This window comes from Desmodus rotundus, chromosome 4 (genome assembly GCF_022682495.2).
Source record: "Desmodus rotundus isolate HL8 chromosome 4, HLdesRot8A.1, whole genome shotgun sequence".
Classification (NCBI taxonomy): Eukaryota; Metazoa; Chordata; class Mammalia; order Chiroptera; family Phyllostomidae; genus Desmodus; species Desmodus rotundus.
Window position 1 is genome coordinate 29,757,220 of NC_071390.1, and position 16,410 is coordinate 29,773,629.

Below are 16,410 nucleotides of genomic sequence, written 5' to 3' on the forward strand. Positions count from 1 at the left end.
GCAAGCCCAAGGTAATCTTAAGTCAATAAGCAGTTCATATTTGGAAATGAGAAAAATAGTTCAAATTAGGGAACAAAGTAAAAAAAAAAGAAGACAAAGTACTTTGTTATAGGTGAGGTGGTTTTAAATAAATGGTTGTAAATAAAGAATGATAAATAAAGCATGTATTTGGGGACATTATGGTTTAAAGTGCTATTTCCTTTTCATTTCACAAATAAACACAGCTGTATTGTTTTGAAATGCAGTGAAAGGCATGTGCCTCTACTAGCACTTCTGACCAAGTAAGACACCAACTTCTTAAAAAATATGCTTCGTGCACTGTACTGAATTGTTTTTAAGATGTGAATTTTAATATATTCTTTCTCTTTTGAACTTGAACGGGCAACAGAATGGGATGATCCAGAAGGTGACCTGTGGTGCCTTTGGGGTGACCGTGATGTTGTTTATCTTTTTGTGATCACCAGATGAAGATCTGGAACGACTTCTCTTTCTGTTCCTCTCAGAAGAAGATGATGAACTTGAATAAGATCTTTTTTGTGGGGAAGAAGAGCTCCTGTGGGATCTGGAGCTGGATCTTGGTTTCAACCCACGAGATCTCAAACGTCCTCTGGAACTGGACTGAAACCTTGACTGGGGACTGGAAGAACTTCTTGAATGGGACCTGGACCTAGACCCTGAACTTGAGGGAGGACGAGCATGAAGACTGTGAATGTGAAGATTGAGACTTTGAGCGAGTCCGTCTTCTAGATTCCTTTTTATCGCTATCTTTTTCTTCACTAGCATCAAGATTATATTTTGAGAGATCAGCATCACCTTCATCCTCATCCTCATCTACTTTATATTTAGAAAGATCATCCTCATCCTCTTCTTCTCCCTCAGATTCTTTATCTTTGACTTTCTTTAAAATATATGCTGGAACAACTGCCTTCCCTCTGTATTTTTTCTTTTTACATCCAAACTCATCATATTCACTATCAGATTCTTCTTCTATATAGTCAACATTTTCTCTTTCATTAAAACCGTCACCATATCCTGTTCCTTTTTGTAACTTGGCATACTTCGGAGTATTAGACGTGTTACACTCTGATCCGGCCCAATTCACATTACTGCAAGTTTTACTCACCGGTCATTAGCACTAAATAGGCCTCGGCTCTTCTCTGCAAGTATTTCTCCTACTTCAGTTCCCCCTGCTTCCATCATCTTAGCCTCAGTTGTTTTCTCCCAACCACATCTATTACAGCTGGTTCTTCTGGCAAAGTTCACATTTCCACATTTATTCGTCAGGTTAAATCCAGTCACTGTCACTGACTCAGAAGTTCTTGGTCAACATCTGGAATGCTGCCACCACAGCCACCAGCAGCTATGTCTCCATATATATGTGTGTATATATATACACACAGACACACATATATGTATATATGTTTATTTATATAAGCATATGTATGTATGTATTTAATTTATTTTTCAAAGGGGGAAGGAAATATATATATCCTTCCCACAAGGGTGCCATTGCCTTGCATGCACATATATATATATATATGTATATACACACACGTATATATACATATATATATATGGGGGGGAGAGAGAGAGAGACAAAGAAGGGAGGAAAGGGGACCCTCTCAGTGGCCACCAGTGGCAAGAGCAACCATACCAGTCAAGTAACATGTTTCCTGCCTCATTTCTCTCCTCTTGCCCTCCTTCCAAGCCCTAGGAAAACCAGAGACAGCCTGGTGAGTGGCTGAGGAGGACAAGCACAAAGTGCATAAGTCGATCAAGCTCCCCTGCCTTGCTGTAGCTCCCAAGCCTGAGTCAGCCCAAGATAGACGATGATAGGGAAGAAGGTTTGACTTCTACCAGAGAACAAAGCTTTGATGTTAGACTGGACTAAAATGGACATTTTATATTAAAAGAGACAATTCACTCATATGTGAGAGTGACAGGAAAAGCTATTTCATGATTTTGAGATTTCATCTAGAGGCAAGACAGTGATTGACAAAAGTTGTCAGAAGGAAGTGGCACAGAACAATGGAAAGAGCTAATTTATAATTTCACCCATACTGAGCACAAATCAATTTGTCCTTGCTTCTTCTCCTCTCTCTCTTTCTCTCCCTTCCTCTCTCTCTCTCTTTCTCTCCCTCTCTCTGTCTCTCTCACACACATATACACACACATACACACTTACAATTCTATTATGTTTTATGTGCAAATAAATTTTTCTTTCTTTTTCTCAACTTCTCCCTTCTAGACAAGCATAGAGTCTTCCCTTTAGTGACCAAAAGTCCATGTACTTGTTTGTTTACTTTGGCTTTTAAATAACAAGGCATGTCCCCCTTCCCATATGAATTTTAACTGAATTCCACTGCTCCTCTCAAGCATGACCTGCCACAGTGGTCTTCCCTCCCACCCAAAACAGTACATTGTTTTGTTCCTCCCACTGCACCTCCACTAAATACTGCCTCTGTGAGCTTGGACACCAGATGCCTGGGAACGTCTCTCGATGATTATGCATCTAAACCTATAATGCAGGCCTCAGAGTGTCTGCTAACCTGAAATCCCATGAATGTTGTGAACTCAGTTTTTACTGTGGCCAGATACTCAACACATTTTCATAAAGTTATGCCCTTCCCCCTTACAATACAAACTCAATCTCCGGAGTTGGCAGAACCCTCTCAGATGAAGCCCAGCAGAAACATGGCATTGCTGCTCTCTTTGCCTGTGTCCGGCAACTTGTGCTAGAATGTGGCAGTTGTGTCTTTCACAAATTTATGGGCCATCAATCCTTGCAGACTACTGAGCCAGCTTTCCTGGGCTTCCAAGCCAGAGAGCACTTTTGAGTCTGCTGGGAACAGGGTCACCATCTTTTTATTTATTCCATATTTTTTTGCCATGGTCAGCTTTCTTCCAGGCACATTTCTTCCAGTTAGTTCTTGGTGGGTCTCTCAGCTAATACAGGCCTCCAAACTGCCCCTGTAGCATATTCTTGTATTTTATCCTTGTATATGTTGCTTCAGTGTTTAATTGGCTGCAGAGTATATGTGGCCATTTCAACAGAAAGTATCTCCCTTTGTTATGGCAAGAGGATCTTCCAGAATAGAACAAATATTTGCTTTAAAACAAAGGTTGCAAATAGACATGAATCCAAGACATATTTTGTTTCACCCAGATAGTAATTACATATAGTTTTAAAATTTTTGAGTGCCTTAGAATGCTGTTCACTCTTCAGTTCATCTCTCTTTCCTGTTTTATGAATTTATGCTACCTGCTTGTCTTCTGTGGACAAGTAGGACTGTAGCTTCTGGAATAAAGTCTCCATTGGCAAACCTGTCTGTATAAGACTGACTAATGGTCCCCCAAAGATATCCACATCCTAATCCTCAGAACCTGTGAACATGTCATCTTACCTGGCAAAAGGGACTTTGCAGGTGTGATTAAGTTCAGGATCCTGAGATGGGGAGATTATCCTGAGTTATCTGGGTGGGCCCAAAGTCATTGCAAGGGTCCTTAGAGAGGGAGCAAGAGGATCTAAGTTAGGAAAAGATGTGACAACCGAAGCTGAGATTGGAGTGATGCACTTTGACGACAGAGAAAGGGTCACAAGTCAAGGAATGCAGGTGGTTCCTTGAAGCCGGAGAAGGAAGCAGACTCTCCCCTCGAATCTCTGGAATTAATACAGCCCTACCAATGCTTTGAATTGAGCCTCAGAAGACTCATTTCATACAGCTGACCTCCGGAACTGTATGATGATTTGTGTTGTTTTAGGCCACTAGGTTTGTTATAATTTGTTCCAAGAGCAATAGGAGTTCTGTATACTATCTATGAGTTAAAAAACAACTGTCTAACCTTCATTTATGCCAGCATCTTCTCTTCTTGGTCTTAGTGGCTACTCTGATGTAGCTTTAGTAACAAAAGAAATGATTCCATGGGGTGAGAGCCAATGCTTACGCATTTGCTTTCTTTCTAAAACTACAGTGTATGGCAATAATCGTTTTTTCCCATCTATTGGATAAATCATGACTCTATAAAGTCCATAAAATAATGGCTCCATAGACTTTAGATTCTTTTAACTTTAGGACTCTTTCACCTAGTTAGCAGCCAGAAATGGGCTAAGACAAACCTTTCCCTTCCTTGTTCTAAGACTTTTGACAATCACTCCCTAGTAGGTTCCCTATGTACTTACTCCATTATACATACAGACAGGAGATAACTTCATCTTGTAGTTTCTATCTCTCTCCTCCCTACTTGTTATTTCTTATTCATCCTGCCTTCAATGTCAGTGCCTCAAGGACACCGTTGCCTTGCGTACTTCAAATTCACTCCTGCTTATGGAGATAAATTACATTTCAGCAACTGAGGTGTGGGCTCAGGAGAAGGATCCTCTAGTGGACATTTTAAAAAAACCACTTGCCATGTGAGCAATGACAATGATAAGTCTAAATAAAGGAGGTAGGTAGATAGGTTTTATATTTTACTTCCCCATTGGTGCCAAGGAAGACATCTTCTTTGCATTGGCTATTTATTTCTTTTAGCTTCAAACCATAAAGTGTAGTTTGATATATAGTGGCAAAGCCATGAGGCAACAGAGACAAATACAGTTGGGGTTTTCATCAGCATTTTCAGATCAACAACTGTGGGCCTTGATTTCAAGGGAGACAGTGATAACAGATGCCATCCCTGTAGGATCTCCAGGTGTGATGGATGAAAAATAGATGTGAAATAGGAGTGTAGGATGAAACACCTGTTAGTATGACTTCTGTTGCTAATGGCTGCTAAAGAGTTTGACTTGAAATAATCAACAGAGGGAGTTAAAAATTGGGTCATTCCCACAGCCATGTATTTAAAGCATGTAGGAAGCAGATTGCATAAATTTGGTGGAAATTTATTATTTTGTTTCATTATGAGAAAAATATCTTGAATTATTAAAGGTTCCTACACGGCACAGACTCAAGCAATCTCCACCTTCCTCTTTGCATCCCATCATGTGGACCTGGTCTAAGCAAACACTACAGTGTTGTAGGGCGGGGATCCCAAACTGGAGGCCTCATGCCCAGTCAGGTACAGGAAGTATTATCTGGGCTAGTCCAGTATTTTGTTTTTAAGTGTGATTGCTTTCAGGTAAGGCACATGCAGTGCACACCATTCCTTATTCTCTTATCGAAGCTGTTTTGCATGTTTTTATTACTTGCTCATGATACAAAGAATTCCATGCTCAAATCCCCAGAGTTTATCACCTTATATGGCAAAGGGGCCTTCGTAGGCATGGTTAATTTAAGGATCTTGCCATAGGAAGAGTATCCTGAATTACCTGAGTGAGCCCAATGCATTCACAAGGGTCCTCATAAGTGAAAGAGGTGAAAAGGGGAGGCCAGAAAGTCAGAATCAGAGAGAGATGACTTTCTGTAGCATCATTGGCTAATGCTACATGGCTGGTTTTGCAGATGGATGAAGGGACCACATGCCAAGGAATGCAGGCAGCCTCCAGAAGCTGGAAAAGTCAAGGGAAAAGATTCTCCCCTAAAACCTCTAGAAGGACCTCGGCCCCTGCTGATACATTGATGTTAGACCAGTGTTTCTCATTGGATTTCTGATCCTGAGAACTTGAAGATAATAGATTTGTGTTGTTTTAAGCCACTAAATCTGTGGTAATCTCTTATAGAAACAATAGGGAACTAACACATTGCCTAACCCTAAAGTTTCTGAGTTTGATAAAACCAATAAAGAATTATAATAATGTTAAAGTAGCAATAGGTTATACATTTGTATTGCTATGTACCAGACACTTTTTATATATTAACTCATTAACTTCTCAAAACTATTCTATATGTATGAAGATGAGCCCCATTTTCAGATAAAGACTGTTGCCCATAAAAGGTAAATAAATTGCCCAAACTCAGGTGACAGTGGCAAGGTTGGAGTTCAGGTAATCAGGCTGTAAAACTCATGATGCCCAGGTATACTGCCTCCATTTTACTGGACATTAGGAGACCTGAGCAGCTCCTGGTTGTCTGCAACTAACTTGTCGAATCACTTCCTTTCTGAGCCTCAGATCCCTCATCTATAAATTACAGAAATCAGAGTAGATTAGGGTATTTTAAGCTTTTAAACAGCATTATTTTACCCCCACAAAATGAAGTCATGAATGGAACTTCATTATTAAACAGATGAAAGAGATAAAGGGATTACTGCTTCAGTTGAACCAGGCAGGTGGTTGGGTTTTGCTCTTTCAAGTTTGATCCCTGAGGAGTCGCATCAGAATCCAAGGGCACCAGGGAACATGATGTGAGAAGCGCCCAACCACATGGTGTCTCAGATCTTGTCTAATAGTATCTGATTCTACATGTGACATCTTACAAAAAATTTAGGAAGTTAAATAAATTAGCAAAAGGTAAAGTATGTTGCGTGGACATCACAGCCTGGTGAAACAAAGGGGATGGGTCAGTTTCTCTTTGATTTTATTTCATGTCATATTTCCATGTCTGGTTCTATTCATGTGAGTCTGTAAGTCTTAGTACACTGGACACATTCCTTATTTCCAGGCCTTTGGCATTGTCCTATTTCCCAGTTCCCAGTGCTAAACTAGGCCCTGCAGTGGACAAGTCTCCAATATAAAGACAGGAGGAAAAAAGGAGCATTTCCATTTCGTAAGCTGATGCATTGCAAACCCTGGGTTGGTTCTTACCTTCACAGGAGGATGCAGATTTGCTTAATGTCGTTTTCCTCGCTCAGTTCTTACTTGCCTCTTAGTGCTTATGAAATCCAGTCAACTGGTGTGGCTGATAAATGACCTGAAATAACTCATCAATGGTAACACACATTTGCCTGGGCCCTTGGCAGAGGCACACATGTGACAGAAGTAAAAGGGACTTTGGAGATGATAGAGATAAAACCCTTCTTTGTATTTCCATCTGTTCTTCACTTTACCCCTGCCCCTTTCTACAGGAAATCTCATAAAACTACCTTTAAGGAACTTAACTGAGAGGCAGAATTCAGACATCAAATTTCTAAGGCAATTCAGGCTACTGGGATAACAGATGATAGTGTAGGAAAAGTGTTGAAGTAAAAATAATTCCTTACTTATTCAAGTCAACCTTACTTATGTTTTTATATATACATTTACTCATTCAAGTGAGTTTCTTAAAAATACTGCATCCCACTATGTGTCAGACACTATCCTAAGTGATGAGCATGCAAAGTTACATAGACAAAGATCCTAACTTCACAGAATGCATGGCCTAGGAGGAGACAGATGTACAAAAAATACCATTATCAAAGGACAATTATTATATTTTAAATACTTTCAATGTATAGAGGAGAAGATTCTAAGAACTCATAAGTCAAGGAAAGTTTATACAGCAGATATTATTTGAGTTTAAACTTACATTTTAAGTGAGAGTTTGATGGATGGAACAAGAAGGGGTCAGGATTCTATGTAAAAAACAACGCAGGTGTGCACTGGCCTGGAGATATGAGTAAGTGAAGGCGTTTCTGAGAACTGGAAAATAAAGTGTTTAGGGACATACAGAAGAGAGGCTAAGAGTGGTGTGGTAAGAGACAGGAATCCAGATTAAAAAGGGTCTTGTAAACCATGCAACGGAGTTTAGATTATATTCTATAGTGATGAGGAGCCATTAAAGAGCTTTGAAAACAGTAGTGATCCGATCAGATTTATGAATTAGGAAGATAAACCCATGACAACATAGCACACAGGCTCCCATGACAGTATGACTGTCTGATGGGGAAAGAGGGACATGGGCTAGAAGAAGAGCAACTGTTAGTGGAGATATTAAAAATTATTCAGATGAGATATGAGGAAGGGCTGAACTAGAGCAGTGGAGCTGGTAATGGAGAGGCAGTCAGGATTCTAGACATATTTAGGTAGAAAAATTTAAAGAACTGGGTGATACACACTATGAAGAGCAAGGAAAAAGAAATTCTCTAGGATAATCATTTGGCATCTGCTTGGAAATACTGAATGCCATTCAAAGAAGCAGACAGTGTAAGTAGAAGAATGGTTTTATTGAAGATGACAAGTTCTATTTTAAACATGTATATTTTGAGGTATCTGCAAGATAACTGAGAAAATAAATTGATTATTTCCTTAGATTCTGGAGCTTAGAAGTGAAATTTGTCAAAAGCTGCAGGTTTTGAAGTCACATAGATTAGTTTTAGCTATTGGAATGGATGAGATTTTCCAGTTTCTGGGAGACCTTAAATACCAGGCTAAAAACAAGGACTATTTCTTTTATGCACGTGGGACTCAGTGAAAGTATTTTTTGGGGGGGAATGATGGAATGGGGGGTAATGGTGAAATGGCAAGTAATTTTGTCAGCAGCATATTTGATAAATATTAGAAGTCCTGCAAAACAGACTTTTTCTTAACAAACAAAAATTTGGTGAAGTAGAAGAGGTGCCTCAGGATTAGCCAGTGACTCCTCAAGGGAGTCCAAGCAGAGTCGTACTTTGTACCTCATAGTACAATCAGGATTTGTACTAGTGCTTTCATTGAGAAGAGCATAGCATTGAACAAATGTAAGTAATTCTGCACAACAGAGGTCTCAGAGGTACTACTCTGAAAACTACCTAGCACCAGTTTAATTAATACAAGGAAACCCTATAATTGGGAATTTTCACTTCACAGCAACTGCTCAATTCATTTCCTCTCTATCAGGAAACTGTCATTATAAATCAGTCTGAGAGTTGAACTATTCACTCATTTCGTTGTTATATTTTTGTATTTGCAACAAAAAGCTGTCAGTAAAGGTTATGATTAGGTTAAAAAATGGATTCTTTTGCTGAAGGGCAAGTCCATATATCTAGGAATTTAAAAAAGTTAGCAAATCATGTTGTCATCTCTTGCTTTTATAAAATGACTCATTCAAATTGCTGCACGATTTCATTGGCAATACATGTCCACAGAGATGGAGTGGAAAAAACACACAAAACAAAGTCTAGTCTCTAAAAACTCGTGCCTATTCCTGAAGCCTTCACTGGTATCACTGACTCTTCTCCCAATGATCCAGGTACATATATATTTCTTTTTAAAGATTATCTAGTAGAGTATGGATATAGTTACTGTTTTTTTCTTCAAAAAAATTGGGGCTACACATAAAAAAATAAAAATCACCTATGCCACTTGTGCTGGGCTTGGAGATTCCCAGGTGAAGCCAAGCTATGACCTAGGCTGACTGCCACTAGTGCCATGCCTAGGGCCACTTAGCAAGAGGTACGGAGTCTGCATGCTCACCGAGGCCAGCTGTTGCTTCTTTGAGAGGATTTAAGAAGCTGTGAAGCATGAGCCAAGACCAGCTATCCATATAGAAAAGTCTCTGTTAACAACTTGTGTGGGCCCATAATTTAGGTGGGACGGAGTCTCAGAGGATCTCAGGGCAGGGCAAACAGTGTTAGCCAGGTTGATGGTCTCAGATATGACACCTGCCTGCTGGCTCTGTGGCTCTGTGGCTCCAGGGTTCAGAAAAGAGACAATGGTTTCTACCCACTTTTCTGTCTAGGAGAAAGCTGTCCTCCATCTCTCATTTTGATGCCAGACACTTCAGTTCTTCCCTGTATGCCACTGGAGTGTTTCAAGCTGCTACTCTGGTGCTGGGGCTCAGAGGGAGTGAGTCTGAGTAAGTCTGTCTGTGGGTTCTTCAAGAGGAATTGCTTGGGACTCCAGAAGTTTCTTCCACTGACTCAGTCCCCACTGGTTTTTGCAGCCAGAAGTTATAGGGTCTTATCTTTCTGGCACTGGAACCCAGGGTTGGGGGCCTAGTATGGAGCTGGGGCACCTTGCTCCCGAGATATCCCTTCTGATTTTTTATCCAACACATGTGGATAGAGGACCAACCTGTTCCACATCTCCCCTCCTACCAGCCTGGATGGATGTGGTTTCTTTAATTCCATAGTTGTCAGACTTCACTCAACTCAGCTTCTGCCAGTTCTGAGTGATGGTTGTTCTATAATTTAGTTATAATTTTTATGTAGTTGTGTGAGGAAGTGAGCCATGTAGCCCAGGCAGGTTGGCCCTGGAAAAACACAGGTGGTGACTGACCTTGGCTTTCACCACCCTTGAAATCCCAGTGTCTGCACAACCAGTGGATAGCTACTGACCTTGTTGGAGCACCACCACCATGTCCCTGTACAGCTGATCTTCCACAGAGGGTGGAGTTTGGTGATCAGTGGTCATATGCAGTTCTTGCAGCTGACTGGCCTGGGTAAATCCCTCCCATTGACCTGCCAACAGCAACTAAGGTTCAACTACAAGAGGAGAGTGTACTGAGCCCAAATGAATGGTGCAACTCAAGTACCCAGCTTGGGTGATAGCGGAGGCTGTGCCACTGGACCCTACGGGACACCTACTACATTAGGCAATGCTACCAAGACAGGAAGTCATAATACCTCTATTTAATACATAGAAACAAACACAGGGAGGCTGCCAAAATGAGGAGACAAAGTAACATTGCTCAAATGAAAGAACAGATCAAAACTCCAGAAAAAGAATTAAACAAAAGGGACATAAGCAATCTATCAGATGCAGAGTTCAAAACACTGGTTATAAGGATGCTCAAGGAACTTAGTGAGGACCTCAACAGCATAAAAAGAATCTAATCTGAAGCAAAGAATTTACTAATTGAAATAAGGAACAATTTACAGGGAAACAACAGTAGAGTGGATGAAGCTGAGAATCAAATCAATGATTTGGAACATAAAGAAATAAAAACCAACCAATCATACCAACAAGAGAAAAAAATAATTAAAAAAAAACAAAGATAGTGTAAGCAGCCTCTGGGACAACTTCAAGCATTCCAACACTCATATCATAGCAGTGGCAGAAGGAGAAGAAGAAGAAGAAATTGGAAATCTATTTGAAAAAATAATGAAAGAAAACTTCCCTAGCTTGGTGAAAGAAATAGACATGCAAGTCCAGGAAGCACAGAGAGACCCAAACAAGATGGATGCAAGGAGGCCCCCTCCAATATACATAATTAAAATGCCAAAGATTAAAGATAAAGAGATAATCTTAAAAGCAGCAAGAGAGAGGCAATTAGTTACATACAGGGGAGTTCCCATAAGACTGTCAGCTGATTTCTCAAAAGAAACTTTGCAGGTTAGCAGGGATTGGCAAGAAATATCAAATGTTATGAAAAGCAGGGACCTACAGCCAAGATTGCTCTACCTAGCAAAGATATCATTTAGAAATGAAGGGCAGATAAAGAGCTTCACAAACAAGAAAAAACCTAAAAGAGTCCATTATCACCAAACCATTATATGAAATGTTAAAGGGACTTATTTAAGAAAAAGAAGAACATCAAAACTATGAACAATAAAAAGACAAAAATACATATCAATCAACAATTTAATCTAAAAAACTAAGCAAACAAGAACAGACACAGAATCATGGATACAGAGAGCATTTTGATGGGTACCAGATTGGAAGGGGGTATGGGGGAATGGGTGAAGAGGTAAAGAGATTAAGGAGTACAAATAGATAGTTACAGAATTGCCATGGAGACATAAAGTACAGTATAGGAAATAGAATAGCCAAAGAACTTATCTGCATGACTCATGGACATGAACAATGGTGTGCGGATTGCCTGAGGGAGTATCTAGTGCTGTATGGAGGGGCGCAAAGGGGGAAAATTGGGACAACTGTAATAGCATAATCAAGAAAATATAATTAAAAAATAAAAAAAACCAATACAATCTAAAAAAATTAAAAATAATAAAAATCACCTATGCCTTACAGGGATAATTATTGTTTAATGACTAAAATAAAAATAAAGAAGATTATTGTTGGCTTGGACTATATTTTTCCAAACAGAGCAAAATACTACTTTTTTGTGTGTGTGTCTTAGCCTAAATACTTCTTTCTTTCTCCCTTTCCAACCTTGGCTCCTCTTGCTAACATTGGTGTTTTCCAAGAGAGCTTGTATACTCAACAAAAAAGATGGAAGGAAGGTGGAGTGCTAACCCAGGCAAGCCACTTTGTGTTTGAAATTTCTGATAAACAACAGACAGAGATTTGAAATATGTGGTTGGACGTAACAGTTTGTAGCTTAATAGTGAAATCAGGTCTGGCATTCAGGCTACTGATATGTATAAAATCACCAAATGTGAGAATGTAGATAGAGGAGAGGACTGTGGGGCTGACCCACACTGAAATATTGAATAGAAGCTAAGCCCACACAGAAGGTTGAAAAAGGGTGGCTGGCCCTGGCTGGGTGGCTCAGTTAGTTGGAGCATTATTCCATATGCCAAAAAATTGAATATTTGAGTCCCAGTCAGGGCACATACCTAGGTAGTGGGTTTGATCCCCTGTAGGGGAACGTCTGGGAGGTAACACATCAGTGTTTTTCTCTTTTGCTCCCTCTTCCTCTTTCTCTAAAAAATCAATAAAAATATCCTTGGGTGAGGATTAAAACCAAAGAGAGAGAGAGAGAGAGAGAGAGAGAGAGAGAAAGGGAGAGAGAGAAAGTGTTGCTGGTGATATGAAATCCAAGCAAGAGAATGTGCTACTTTTGTTGAGTTTGCAAAGAAGTCAAGAGAGAGGGTAACAGGGAAGGATTTCCTCATCTGAAATTCTTTTCCTCCTTATTTTCATGGATAATTCTAACTCATCCCCTTGACTCAGATGAACAACCATTCTCTTTAGCAAGTCTTTTTGTACCACTCCTTAACTACTATTTCTCCCTATACCTCTACTTTCTCTCAAATAGTTCTTGCAATTTTGCTATTTCTAGGCTAAAGATCTGTCTCCTTGGAATATACACTTTTGTAGGGCCAAGGCTTTTCTTGTTAATCAGCATATTTCTAGGACTCAGCACTGTAAATACCACATAGTAAGTGCTAAGAAATGTTTATTGAAGGAATAAATAAATGAATGAACTAGATCCTTCTTACATTTTTCTTTTGTTCCCAGTCAAGAAAGTATATACAACTGTCTTCTCCTCTTCCACAGTGTTTTGTTGTTGTTTTGAAGAATTAGTACCAGGCATTCCCTGTGACTAGGGTGATTTGCATCTGCTGTCTTCCCTTACTTCCTTTCTATTCACCTCTTTCAGACAGCACACTTTGACTAGTTCTGTGCATGTCTCTATATTCTCTTTTTTACTGTTCATGTGTTTCTCCTTTCTATGTAAACTCAAAGTGGTAGGGTGGAAGGAGACCTAGAATCAGAACTAAGAACCATAGGCTCTAGTTTCAGCTCTGGCAATAACCAGCTACATGATGTAGGTGAGTCAGGACTCTCGGCCTGCTAGTTCTCATCTGTGAAAATCTGTTAAAATGTCTTTTCATGCTGTTAAACGGGCTGTATCTTTTATTCTAACCACTGATGCCCCAACATTTGTTGAGTAAGCTCTGTTGTACTCTGCCTACAAAAGACAATTTATAAATGCTTTAGTTAATATATTCAAGAAGTAGAATTTACAGTTTGCTTGGCTTTATAAACTTATAAAACTGGAAATTATCATCAACATTGGTGATTCTAAACCCTCATGCAATGCACACATTTTCATATCATTCTTTAATGTACTTTGAATTTAGTTTGCTAGTATGTTGGAGAGAACGTTTGCATCTATATTCATCAGGGATAGTGGCCTGTAGTTTTCTTGTAGTGTCTTTGTCTGGCTTTGGAATCAAGGTGAGTTGGAAAGTGAATTCTCTCTTCAATTTTTAAAAGAAGTTTAAGAAGAATTTGCATTAATTCTTTTTTAAATGTTTGGCAAAATTCACTATTGAAACTATCTGGCCCTAGGCCTATTTTTCTTGGGGAGAAGACGGGGAGAGAATTTTCATTACTGATTCAATCTTGTTTGTTACTGGTCTGTTTGGTTTTTTAAATTTCATCAGGGTTTAGCCTTGCTGGGATGTATGTTTCTAGGAATTTATCCATTTCTTGTCGATTATTCAATTTGTTACCATATAGCTGTTTAGAATAGTCACTTATTATTTTCTTTATTTCTGTCATATCAGTTGTAATGTCTCTTCTTTCATTTCTGATTTTATTACAGTCTATTCTCTTTTTTTAGTTAGTTTGGCCAATAATTTATCAATATTGTTTATCTTTAAAAAACAACTCAATTTCATTGATTTTTTTCTAATTTTTATTCACTATCCAATGTTTGTTATTTTCTTCTGCTTATTTTGAGTTTAGTTTGTACACATTTTCTTTTCATTTTTCTTGTTCACAATGATTTGAAAATAAAAACAATTTGTGTTTGTTTACTTCAAACATATTTTCAGTTCCCATTTGATGTAGCGGCAGGCGGTGCGGTATAGTGGACACCATTTTGGAATCCAATGGACCAGGTTTAAAGCCTGTCCCACACTTACTGGCTGTTCAACCTTTGGTAAATTACTTGGTGTCTCTGAGTGGTGCATGTTTTTCTGGTCAGAAGGAGATGATGATCCGGCCTCTAGTACTGAGCAGGGCATTATCATTTTATAATTATTCCATTGTACAGCAGGTCACAGGTGAACATATCCACAATCAAGGTGATGTCCATCCTGAGGGAGCTGACCCATGCAGGCAGGCCATGACTTTGACAGAATTCTTCAAGCCATTCCACACTGAGGTCCCTCAGGGCCATCTGGAAGCCCATGCTGAGGATGTGCTCAAAGAAAGAGGAAAGAACCATCACCCATGCCCTTCTGTCACTGATGTTTAGGTGGGGTTTAAGTGTCTTTTTCTCTTCGGGGTCATCTTCAAAATCATACTCAATACCTTCATGATTTGTATTCATTTTCCAAGATTTTTTGCCCAGAGTATGGGGTGGTGTGGTCTCACTGAGCTCCTGGCCAGATTCCTGAACTTGCTGTGTTCCTTGGAGCCCCCCAAGTGCTTGGGCATAGAGATTTGTTGCTGTACAAAATTTCTTAGTAACATATTTAACATTCTTCAGGTATTTCTTCGACATTACCAATGCTATGGAAGGGTCACTATTTTATTTTTTTTCTGTCTTTAAGAAAAATTTCCAAAAGTTTAATTATGATAAATGTTATTAAATGTATGTTAAACATTCAAATAAATGTATAATTAATGTATTTTATTAGCTCTTCTATCCTTGAGCATCATAGCAACCACTAACACTCTAATACAATTCATAGTTAATGACAGCTCATTTGATTTTCTAACAATTTATATGTTAATTTTCATTAATGATGTATTTTCGCTCCTTTTCCCAAATAATATTTTATGTTAACTAGAATAACCTGACGTGGGAGCTTGATAAAATATAAAATGCCAAAAATACATTTGGTGTACCATTAAAATTCTTTCAACATAATTCAACAGTTTTTCCTTTCAGCATAATTTTTTTCTAGTAAAGTAGTTACATTCATATTCATTGGCCAATGATCCGTAACAATGATCTATGTGTTAAGTGTAACAATTAATAGTTCACAATGATAAAACTGTTTTCAGTTTTCACAACGTGAGAAAACATGTTTAATGAGAATTTTCTAAGCAAGCAATAGTAGATGTAAGCATTTCAGACCTCGCAGGGAATGTTAATGTTTACCAATTCCTTATTACAATTCTGGCAGGAAGGAAATTGCTAAAAACAACACTGGCATTAGTGACAGTGACAGAAATGGAAGCAGCTCTCCTAAGTCCAATGTTTGCTGTGCTCTACTAGCTATAAGAGAAAAAGGATATCGATGTTATAATAAAGCTTATGTAGGGCTTTATAGCAGGGATCAGCACAGTAGAAACCGTAGGCCAAATTTTTGTCCACCCGTCTTCATATGCAAAGTTTGATTGCAACACAGCCACTCTTTTTACATGTTGTCTAGTACTTACGTGTTGCGCTTTGTCTACAGAGTTGAGTAGTTACAAAAGAGACCTTGAGGCCCACGAAGTCTAAAATTCCTACTCTCTGGTCCTTTGTAGAAAAAGTTTGCCAAACCCTGCCTCACAGTGTAACAGAGTGAGATGCTCTGCCTCTCTTACTCCATCTTGTTCAAGCCTGCTGTGTTCCCATGGCCTTCAGGTTAATAGTTTCTGCTCAGTCTTGCACAGAGACATGCCAATCATGGGAGGAATTCTGCTTTCAGCTTGAGTTTTACAAAAATCGCTCCTTACCAGAAAGTGCCTCTCCTGAGGAGATAAGGGAAGTATGTATTGTTTGTCAAAGGTTTGCAAGAACCTCATGACCAGACTTGCATCAACTGGAGTCAACAGGCTAAGCACAATCTTGCTGAGACCCCTGCTGGTGCCCAGATGTCTATGGTCCTCAGTCACCTCTTGCCATTCCCACTTTCCCTTCCTTTGACATAAAAGAAGGCTGTACTTTCTTAAGATGGATTTGAGGCCCCACTAGGTCTCCCATCTTCTTTGCTGACACCTTCTCTATCAAGAAACCTTCCTTTACTCCAAACTGAAGTTTTGAGTTTTGGCCTTTTGAAGCATCA

At 39.2% G+C, this 16,410-nt stretch overlaps 1 pseudogene; it reads right to left on the minus strand.

Annotated features, from left to right (window-relative positions):
• Positions 1-203: 203 nt before the first annotated feature.
• Positions 204-1,330, minus strand: LOC112307366 (zinc finger Ran-binding domain-containing protein 2 pseudogene; annotated as a pseudogene).
• Positions 1,331-16,410: the final 15,080 nt, after the last annotated feature.